Below are 10723 nucleotides of genomic sequence, written 5' to 3'. Positions count from 1 at the left end.
AAAATAAGAGCTTAAAATATTTTGATTGGAATTAACCTGAAATAAAAAATTCTCCCCCTACCTTTCTCGTTGTGAAGATTACAAAATTAGTTAAATGGGTTTACATGTGGCTGTAACTCCCAAGTCATCTTACATTTGCCATAGCAGAGAAGCTTTTCTACAATGTTAAGGACCTTATCCAGTTTGGTGCTGTTTGTATGTCTTGGCAATCCGTATTTATTGAAATTCGAAAGGATAGGCACCGTTTACCTCGCCAACTTCCTTTGTTTCTGCTTCGCACTGAATTCAATAGTGATGATCGGACACGTAGTTGCTACTGATCCGAGGATAGAGTTTCCAATTTCCGGTTCGAGTTCCTCTCATGATCGGCTTCGCCAAAGTTCCAGTCATGGGTGGCTGGTGATAGTGCGCAACAACTTAGATGTTTTTCTATTTAATCCAGATTCTTTTAGCAGATTAATGGATTATTCTGTTGGTACTTTTTTTTTTCTAAGTGAGCTAACTACTTACAAAAAAGTGTTAACGTATTCCTATGCAAAGAAATACATACAACACTAATCAAATCTCGAGGTAAACAAGGGGTAATTGCATCGTGTATTATGCCACCATGGGAATAAGCTAATTAAAGCTACTATAATACGCAAAATAAAAGGTCTGGCATTTATCAAATGTGAACACCCTTCGTACACCATAAGGATCTGACGTCAACTTTAGCAGATGTTTAGTATTGATCTGATTCGCTTTCAGTTTAGAAAGGATCTGATGTCAACATCTATTAATCACTGCAAGGATCCAGAATCCAGGGCTAAAAACAAAAGAGCAGTACATTTGTATTTTGCTAATAAGCTATATTGATGTTTCTATAATCAAAGTTGTTGCCACTTGAAAAATTGTTTCTATAATCATCTACACATAGCATAGTGAGTGTGCACAACTGATAACGCTTTTAATGCCTCTGAACTTTTTCACTATGCACTCTGCACTTGCTGCTAACTACTCACTACTCACTACATTTAATTTGACTCTCAAAGAACCAATATTTCATTGCATTATGTTAATCAAGTGGAAGCCCGACACGTGCCAACGAACTGCATGTGGAGTTGGGTGATAATAGCATTTTCAGAATGGGTACCAATAACCAATGCAAAAATTGATCAAAGGATTGTGCGACTAACGACATAGTTAAACAGATGTAATTCAGCAATGCGACTAGCATCCATAATTTCTTCCTTTTGTCGCCTCCATACAGATGATTTGAAAAAATCATCACTCCATCATTTGAATCATTCGATCTCTATACACATGAAATAAGATCTACATTATATTGAAAGTTTTTAAATGGTAATCTTGCTACATAGACATCTTACAGAAAACTTTTATTTACACATTCAATTCACTCCACATATTATATCCAACTTAATAGATCTATATATATATAACAAATATTAACAATGTCCAATGTTTTTTTTCTAATTGTTTCTCATTGTAATCGTTTCTAAATAAATAAATAGAAAATGACTTTTGTTAGCTAGCTACAATTTCTTTCTGTGTCCAAGCTAGCTACTTATTTAAACCAACCAAAATATTTAGAACGGCAAAAAAAAAGAACTGATGGATTCGCCAGATCATTTTGAAGACAATGATGAAAAAAATATTATTTTTCTTGCATTTTTTTTAGCTATTTTATTCTCCAATGTAGAATAACAATTATTTTGCACACTGTGATATAATATTCTTATATCTTACATGTAATACACTAATATGAATCCAACGATGTTCCTCAATCACATATAGATGCTCGACAAGATAATTACACAACCAGCAGCACAAAGGTTAACTTCATCAACATAATACCTATTTTTTTGGTAAATTAGTTTGTGGCATATGCACTAATAATTATATATTGACCAAGTTATAGGCGATTAAATACCTTTTCGAATATATTTATTCGCAACATGGCAACTCAGCAAAAATCAAAGCAGACAAAGAACACAGGTACACAACTAGCATATTGAAGTGTTTTTTTCTTATTGAAGTTTTCTGTCACACCTTGACCTGTATTAATCTAAACCATAATACATAATATATCCATTCAAACAAATGTAATATGTTACTAATTTACATGCGTTCATTCTTTTGATTTTTTCCACCCTAAATTTTCTTTCCTAGCACGTGCAAGGCACGTGCCCGTTTACTAGTATATATAATGATAATTTTGATATGAATTATTTAACTGTTTCTTAAATAGTAATTGCTTCTAGATTGTTTAGTCTCATTTCACGCTAGGTAGAAAAACTTCCATATGTTAAGCTTCTTTTCTTATAGTTGGACTCGCATTATATTCTCAAAGGTTTAAAATTCGCTTTTGCAACTTATAGTTAAGCTACATCTTTTTAGAATTGCCTGTTATGATATAACTTGCCAAATGCATTAGTTGCTACTCATCTTGGTACCTTGCATTGATTCAAAACTGAAATTCTTTTACTTACAAAAACCAATTTATGATGAGCGGCGAATTATATGCTGATTTCAAATAGTGGAATAAGACATGGTACAAGATATGCTTAACTGATGAAAGTGTAAGAAATTTGGAGAAAGAAATACCGGTATGGCAAGCAACATGTGATCTTCGTAGTTTGAAATTTCTATAAGCGGTTTTATGTCTTAGCCATGGGCTATGCCAATACCTATCAGGACATGTGAGTTCTCTTTTTATTCATCATCATTGTATCCGATCTTTCCCATGTCAGAGTTCTCCTATTATTTTTTTTCAATTGCATCAGTAGATAAGGTTACTCATTCCAGGCCATTTTTTTCTTTATTGGGGATGTTGTGTCTGTTCTATGTCTGTTTCTTTTCCCTGCATCTTTATATATAATTTTCACCAAGTCAGTACTTTGCTTAAAAACACTTCTAGGCATTGTAATTTTTCTCTACTTTTCACCAAGTCAGTACTTTGCTTAAAAACACTTCTAGGCATTGGAATTTTTCTCTTGAGTTTTGATGAGGAATATTATGTAATTTAATAGGTCAAATATAACACGTTGTCCTCGACGTTCACAATCACATACATGTAAACAAGAATGATGTTTTTAAATTAATTAATTGTGCAATCATCTATGTGTGGAACTCGAAATTATGGTAGCCTTTGTTTATCTGCTCTCAGTCGATGTAGCAGACCTGAGTATGGAAGTATGAATAATTGTCTAGATCATTGTTGTTTGGTTATTAAAGCCCCTGAGTGTGTATAATGCTGATAAACGTTTACAACTTTAGTTGAACTTGATTACTAACCGATCAATTGCATTGTACGTAAACAAATGTTTTACTCATCGAATTTTTAAATCTGAACTTTTAAAAGGTTATGTTACATACAACTATTAATTTGATTTTTTTTTAACCAAAGGGTACTTCACTACTCTGCTTCCAGTTTGATTGTATGGTTCTCTTCGTAGAGGAAATATGTCTGACCAAGCTAATGTTATGTGGCAGAGGCATCCACTCAACTCCTCAATCATCATTGTTGGTGATTGAATGGTACTATTCAAGCATGAAAACAAAACTCATCAGCTTTTTTAGGGTATCTAGCATTTAAGTCGGTACTTCCATGCTTCATTTTCTTAGTGTAGAATCTTGGTTTTTGGTGATAACATGGTGACATTTCTGCTTTTTATTGTTAGCATAATGTAATGTTACAACTTAGAAACCTACAACTTACAATTGTTCTGTCATTTTGATCTATAAGCTTGGAGGTATTGACAAGCGTGTGATCTAGAGGTTCAAGAGAGAAGCTGCTGAGATGAACAAAAGGTCATTCAAGTATGACTGGGTTCTGGACAGGCTTAAGTTCGATAGGGAACGTGGCATCACCATTGATATCGCGCTATGTAAGTATGAGACCACCAAGTACTACTGTACTGTTATTGCTGATCTAGGCCATCGTGATTTCATCAAGAACATGATTACTGGTACTTCACAGGCTGATTGCGCTGTACTCATTATTGACTCAACCACTGGAGGTTTTGAAGCTGGTTAGACCAGTGAGTGTCAATGCACTGCACTACTTGAAAGAGTGGAATAGGGAGCTGTCTCGGATTCACATCAGAATTTCTACATGGAACTAACTAATTCGAGTCGTTATATCTACATGAACTTTGTAACCATATTAGTTGTATGATAAAAGAACTACGTGTCGCTTGATCCGTAAGCGGGGTGACAGTTAATCCCCCAGGTACGTAGGCAACCCAGAAGTTACTTGGGTGCAATGGCAACTAGATTTACAACAAAAAAAATATCAATTCTTTATGAACATTTAATAAGTATACTATTACTTTTAATGATTCTTGCATTTCTCCCTAAACTATAATCAAAATTGAGTCTAAGGACATCTAATGACCACTTTTCCAACTTAAATTAAGCTTGGTTGTTTCCATATATGTATGTGTATGTTATGCAAGGATGGTGGGACTACTTCTAAAGATTCCAGGGACAATCATCTATCTCATACTCCTATACTTCATCTATGTTGCCTGTATACCATCCAATTCTTTACTCTGTACAAGAATTCAGATGGCTTAGTATGTAATATATACTTTCATATACAATCATATCCATATTACTACACTTCTATATCTGTTGTTGCTGTTGTTGCTCTTATGTACTTCCTTAAATGTAAACTCTACCAATCCAAATAGATTAGCCTGTGCAACGCACAGGCCAAAGAACTAGTCAATCACTAAAACACAAGCTATATTAATTTCATTTGCAGGCGTTTCAAGCTGCCTGGACTTACGCATGCAAACACACTGGGGGTTCCACCTTTGTTGTTCCTAGAGGGGAATTTTTAGTAGGTCCAATATCATTTTGTGGGCCTTGCAACAAGTCTCCAAATGTTGAAATCAGAGGAACATTGAAAGCTCCTCCAAATCCGAGTGCCTTCAAAGAGCCAATTTGGCTTGAATTTAGAGACTTGTCTTCTGTTAATATCACTGGAGCTGGTCCTTGGAGCTGGTACTGGAATGTTGGATGGCCAAGAAGAAGCTTCCTATGCGCATGATGGTTGTCATACGTCTGGAGGACAATGCCCTGTAGTAAGTACCGTTCATATATCTAAATATCTAATCATTACACCGAAACCCCAAGATTGTTGGAACACTCGTTCCGTAATATCTTACCACACTCAATGGGAGCTGATTTTCATCAAATAATAGGCAAACATAGTCAAAATAACAAACTAATGTGATTATCCGTGAAATGGCATAAAATAAAAGTAAATATAAAAAATATTGAAAGATCGTGTATCAATGAAGTAGTACTCCACGGAATAGTGTGGTACTTGGTACCCCCACTTTTAGTTATATTGTTATGCTAATATCATCATTATAAACTAATTTTAAATTAAACTTAGCTTATTTAATCTAAGAAATTTTGATTATGAACCATATGTGATTTGCAGTCTCTGAAAATCGTCATAGTTTCAGAAGATACGATTAGCAATATTGCATTAGTAAACAGTAAGGGGTTTCATATGAGCTTATTATTGAGCAACGACATACTTGTCCAAGATATGAAAATCACTGCCCCAAATAAAAGTCCAAATACTGATGGCATTCATATAAGCCAGTCTAAACAAATCAAAATTATTTCTTCAACAATTGGTGTTGGTGATGATTGCATCTCCATTGGACTCGGCAGCAACAATATTTCTATATCCAAAATAACTTGTGGACCAGGACACACATACGTTTTCTTCATAAATAATCACATAATGATCCGCATTTGCTAAAATATTGTGAATGAAGCTTTTAAATCAAATATATTTATATTTGGTACAATTACAGTGTGGGAAGTTTGGGCAAGTACCCAAATGAGGAGGATGTCAATAGGGTACACGTACAGAATTGTACATTAATAGGCACTGATAATGGAGTTAGAGTCAAAAGTTGGTCGGGATCACCCCCTAGCAAGGCTAGCAATCTCAAGTTTGAAGACATCATCATGACCAATGTCAAAAACCCTATTATCCTTGATCAAGAGTATTGCCCAGGGAAAGGAAAGGGTTGTCAAACTAAGGTAACTTATTTTTTTAATTAATTTGCATATAAATATACATAATCTCTTTGGATGTTTAATTTATGGGAAAAAAAAAAGTTATAATTACCCCATATACTAATTTTTTTATCATTTACAGCCCTTATAGGTGAAGATAAGTGATGTTCTTTTCAAGAAGATCAAAGGCACCGGAACTACAAAGTCTGAAAGTAACTTTGGCGTGCAGTTCAAGTATGCCCTGTGAGAACGTAGTACTTGCCAACATCGATCTTAAGTATATTTTGCCAGATGGTCCTGCAACTTCAACTTGTACCAACGTGAAAGGAATCTCTATTACTGGCATGAAAAATCCACAACCTTGCTCATAATTAAACCCCACACCCTCAATCAAGTTATGAAATTGCAAACAATATCAAGAACGTTATCCTCTTTTTTTCCGGGTGGCACAATAGTTGTTTACTACCGTTGTCTTGCCTAAAAGAACACCTTTGGTCCAACTCATCAAGAAGAAAAAAGTTGTTCCATTGAGTGTTTGCATGTGCATTGACATGGTGGTCATCATAGTAATCACATGTATTCAAATAGAAATTTATTTGTTATAAATAAATTCAAGCTTTATCTTTAATTTCGGTTTCTATCATTTTTTTTTTAAATTTCGTGTCATTGTTGATAAAAGTATAAAACCAAGAAATTAATTGAACCAAAATTCACCGACAGTAAGAGACGAAATAGAAACACAGCAATAAAATAAATAAATAAATAAATATATCTCAAACCTTTCTCCATCACTTGTTCAAAAGCCAATATTTTCATTTCCACATACAAAGCTTGAATCACTTTTAAATTAGAATAAAGATAATATTATATTTGTTTGAATCTATTATGGAAACAATTTATGATATTGGAAACAGTTTAACAACTCCCTTGGCCCTTAACCAAAGCTATTATGTTTTCTTCTTTATATCTATTACTTCTTCCTTTAAAATGATAATATAATTATTTGTCTATGTATTTCAATCTTAAATATTATTTTAGTGAGGTTTGAGTACAAGGAATAACAAATTCGAACTACCGATTTATCTTAAGATTCATTAGATTGTGGATGTGCATTTTAAATTGTTGGACTTATCCAGAATTATTACTAGATTGGTGGGACTTTGAGTTTGTAAATCATTGTATATTTTTGTAATATAAATGAGTTTTAAAACTGATGTAGTAAAAGAATAAAATATATAGCTTGTCTTCTTTTCCCCCCAAAGCCACATTTTTAAAGAGAGCTTAGGGTAAAGGGTCGGGGGCTTTTGTCCTAAGATTTAGACTTGTGACCCGGTTTACCACTCGATTGGGATATATTGACTTTAGGGTCAGGTCGACCCGACCTTAGTATCTGAAGGGTTTTAAATGTTTAGGGCCGGGCTAGCCCGACTCGGCCCATTGCCCACCCCTATGAAGCACTCACCATAATAATTATATTCCCAAAATTTCAGCTCATTTGGAAACATCTAACATAGATAAAAATGGTTGTCATTTTTTTTAAAAAAATCTAACGGTCTAGAAATGTTGAATTTTTGTAATTGTTTTTTGCCAATGTTAGATGTTTTCAAATGAGCTGAAATTTTGTAGAGATGATTTTAATATTGAGTATATCATATCTACAAAAAAATATGTTTAAATTCATTTTGTAGGTGAAGTTTTACTTGAAATGGGATTTGATGTACTTATTTTAAAGCTTCATGTTTAAGACACCCTAGTTTAAGTAGCTACTTTTTAGAGAAAGAGAAATATATATATATATAACTTCACCTAGAAAAATGATTTCAATCCTAATTTTTTGTGAATATGAGATACTTAACATTAAGATCATCTCTACAAAATTTCAGCTCATTTGGAAACTTATAACATTGGCAAACAATGATTGCAAAAATTCGACATTTCTAGACCATTAGATTTCTTTTTAAAGATAACAACAATTTTTATCCATGTTAGAAGTTTCCAAATGCGAGACCATTACTTACACAAATTGAAATTTTGTAAAGATAATCCAAATAAGATGATGAGTGCTTCATAACCACAAACTCGATTACACTTCAAATCTGTGGATTAAGAGTGCTTACCTTTTGTCGAACTACAAAAGCTATAAAATTTTGATGGTGGAAAACCAAACACAAGTATTGGAAATTCTTAAACCTATGTAGAATGGCCAAAGCAACACTAATTAATATTTTTGAGCCCTTAAATTATTTGAGACCCTCCACTTTCTTTGCTCCCAAGATCTACAATTAGTTGAAAGGAATCACCATCTACCGCTTTTTCCATTTGGTCATTTTTTGTTAGCAAGGTCATTTGTAAATAAACTCAAGAATCTCAAATTTCTCAAACATTTGGATTATCATTTTGAAAATTTGTTGTTAACGTTTATGTCATTTTTTGTTAAAAATTGCATTTCAAGAATCTCAAATTCTCAAGAAAAGTTTAGGGCTCTAGTGTTTAATTATGTGTTCATATGTTGATCGAGGGAAATTTTGTTTATAAGGAGTTCAATTATGGATAGGGACTATCGTTTTGAAATGTTTGTTCGGATTGAATATTTTATGGAATTTATGACTATGAATGTCTTGGAATTTTCGGATATTTGATCGGTGAGCAAGCCAGTTTGTGTTGTGATCAGTAATCCTCCACCAATTGAAATTGGCAAGCAAGCTTTATGGTGTGAGCCATCATAAATTAGCCATAGTGTTTCCACTTCCTATTAGTACATGTCAGAAACTTGCATAAGAGCGGTATTGGATTGCATGAGAATCTTGATTGCATGTGCATAATGACAATTTCTTGCACATGGATGATGGAACTTGGTTCAATACTTTATCCAATTCTCTTATAGGTTAAACTTTGATACTTTCTCCAATTCTCTTATAGGTTAAATTTTGTGATCTCTTACCTTATTTCTAATGAGGTATTGTGTTGTAATGAGATTTTCAGTTCTATTGTTCTGACTTTTTTTCTCTTGGGTCATTGGATACACCTGAAAGTTCGAGAACATTATACATGGGCTGTCTTAAAGGATAAATGATACCATAGTGAAGGTGAAGCAAGAGAAATATTCAAAAACCAAGAGGTTGGTACTGCATGTCTTGCTTATTGAAATGATATAACAGATGGTATAAAGTATGGTTAATAACTTATCAGTGGGTACAGTGCTTGCTTTTGCAGGGGTACAATAATCTATGGAGATCTACTTCAATGGAGGTGGAAAAGAGTTGGAAGGAGTTTCCATGCATAGAAGATTCAACATATGTTACCGCCTCTTCTTTGGTGTATAAATTGAGAGATAGTTCATTGTGCATATATCCTAATCAGTTTCAACCAAAAGTATAAGTTAGCGGTTTATATATATATAAGATGATAGGAGAAAGGTAATTTCATAATGTAACCATTTAAGAACAACTTTCGTAGTGCAAGCCTTTTAACCCCTTTTTGCACATTTTGTCTATTTTAATTAGTGTAAATTTTGTTACTGACTCTTCGCCAAAAGCATAGACATGCTTCATTAAAATTTTGGATTTGTAATGTTATTGGTACTGGGTTTTACTGTGGGGTATGTGCTTGAGATAGGGAATGAGTACTTCATTTTATGGAAGTTGTTTAGTGAGGAGTTCATTATTGTGTATGGAGATTACAATGGTAGGTTCAATGGTAAACTTAAACAAATAACTTCCTGAGTACATGTGATTCTTTTCAAACTTATAGTGGTATCCTATTTGCTATCATATATATTAAGTGTCGTCGTCTCTTCACTATTTTAATGCCCACTAAACAAGACTTCCTTAATTAGCATTGGGAAGGTTTTCCATATGTCCCTTTGAAGCTACATTTTGTTGTTATCATATTTTTCATAGTATTTTTTTTTTATTTTTATGCTTCGGATAATTTACCCGAGATAGCATTTCATTTTCTATTGTACACAACATTGCAGGAGGATATGGTCCAGTACAAGGTAAATTGGATTTGTTTGGGAGAAAGTGGCGAGGGAAAATAGCTTAGACCGATGGACAATTTTACTAGCATCAATCTAGACTTCAAAAGTTTTACTGCCAGCTTGACTTGAGACTATTATAAATGCAGTTACATTGTTGTTACAGATTCGATGGTTCAGTCGTGAGTATGTATTGACATGAGAGTTCAACTTATAAGATGGAAACATAAAAAAAACTATTGTTTAATAGATGTAACAAGTCAAAGTCAAATCTCAATAATGCATAAATACAAGTTTTTAGCTACTAAACGTTATTATGGCAACACCAGAAAATACACATTTGTATTTTTCAATAAGAGACTAAATTGTAAAAAAAATATCATCAACACTACGTTTATTTGTCTTTCGTGTTTCAAACTACGGTGTACTAAGATTAATGCCACAAACAATATAATAAACACATCATAACCAATGATGTTGTAGGCACGGGTAATACCTAGTATAGATCACATGAGAGAATGAGACTGCTTTTGACCAATATAGTCTAGTCAAGTGCATCACACATTCACATGCTACCAAGTTCGAGTATGTCGGGGAACCCTTATTAGGGAATTATCTCTTAGTGCATTCCCAATGTAAGCAACAAGTTTTCACCTCTACGTAGGACTATTTCCCTATTTACTACCTTTTTAGTGAAAA

General features: G+C 33.5%; 1 long non-coding RNA gene across 1 annotated transcript; it reads left to right on the top strand.

Moving 5' to 3' along the window:
* Positions 1–2399: 2399 nt before the first annotated feature.
* Positions 2400–4629, top strand: LOC147495704 (uncharacterized). The gene is made up of 2 exons (XR_015197655.1): positions 2400–2699; positions 3746–4629. It is a non-coding gene; the product is annotated as an uncharacterized LOC147495704 (long non-coding RNA).
* The last annotated feature ends 6094 nt before the right edge of the window (positions 4630–10723 follow it).

The sequence above is a fragment of the Coptis chinensis genome, chromosome 6 (genome assembly GCF_015680905.1).
Source record: "Coptis chinensis isolate HL-2020 chromosome 6, ASM1568090v1, whole genome shotgun sequence".
Taxonomy (NCBI): Eukaryota; Viridiplantae; Streptophyta; class Magnoliopsida; order Ranunculales; family Ranunculaceae; genus Coptis; species Coptis chinensis.
The sequence above is the reverse complement of the archived record's forward strand: the minus strand, read 5'-3'. Positions and strand labels throughout refer to the sequence as shown.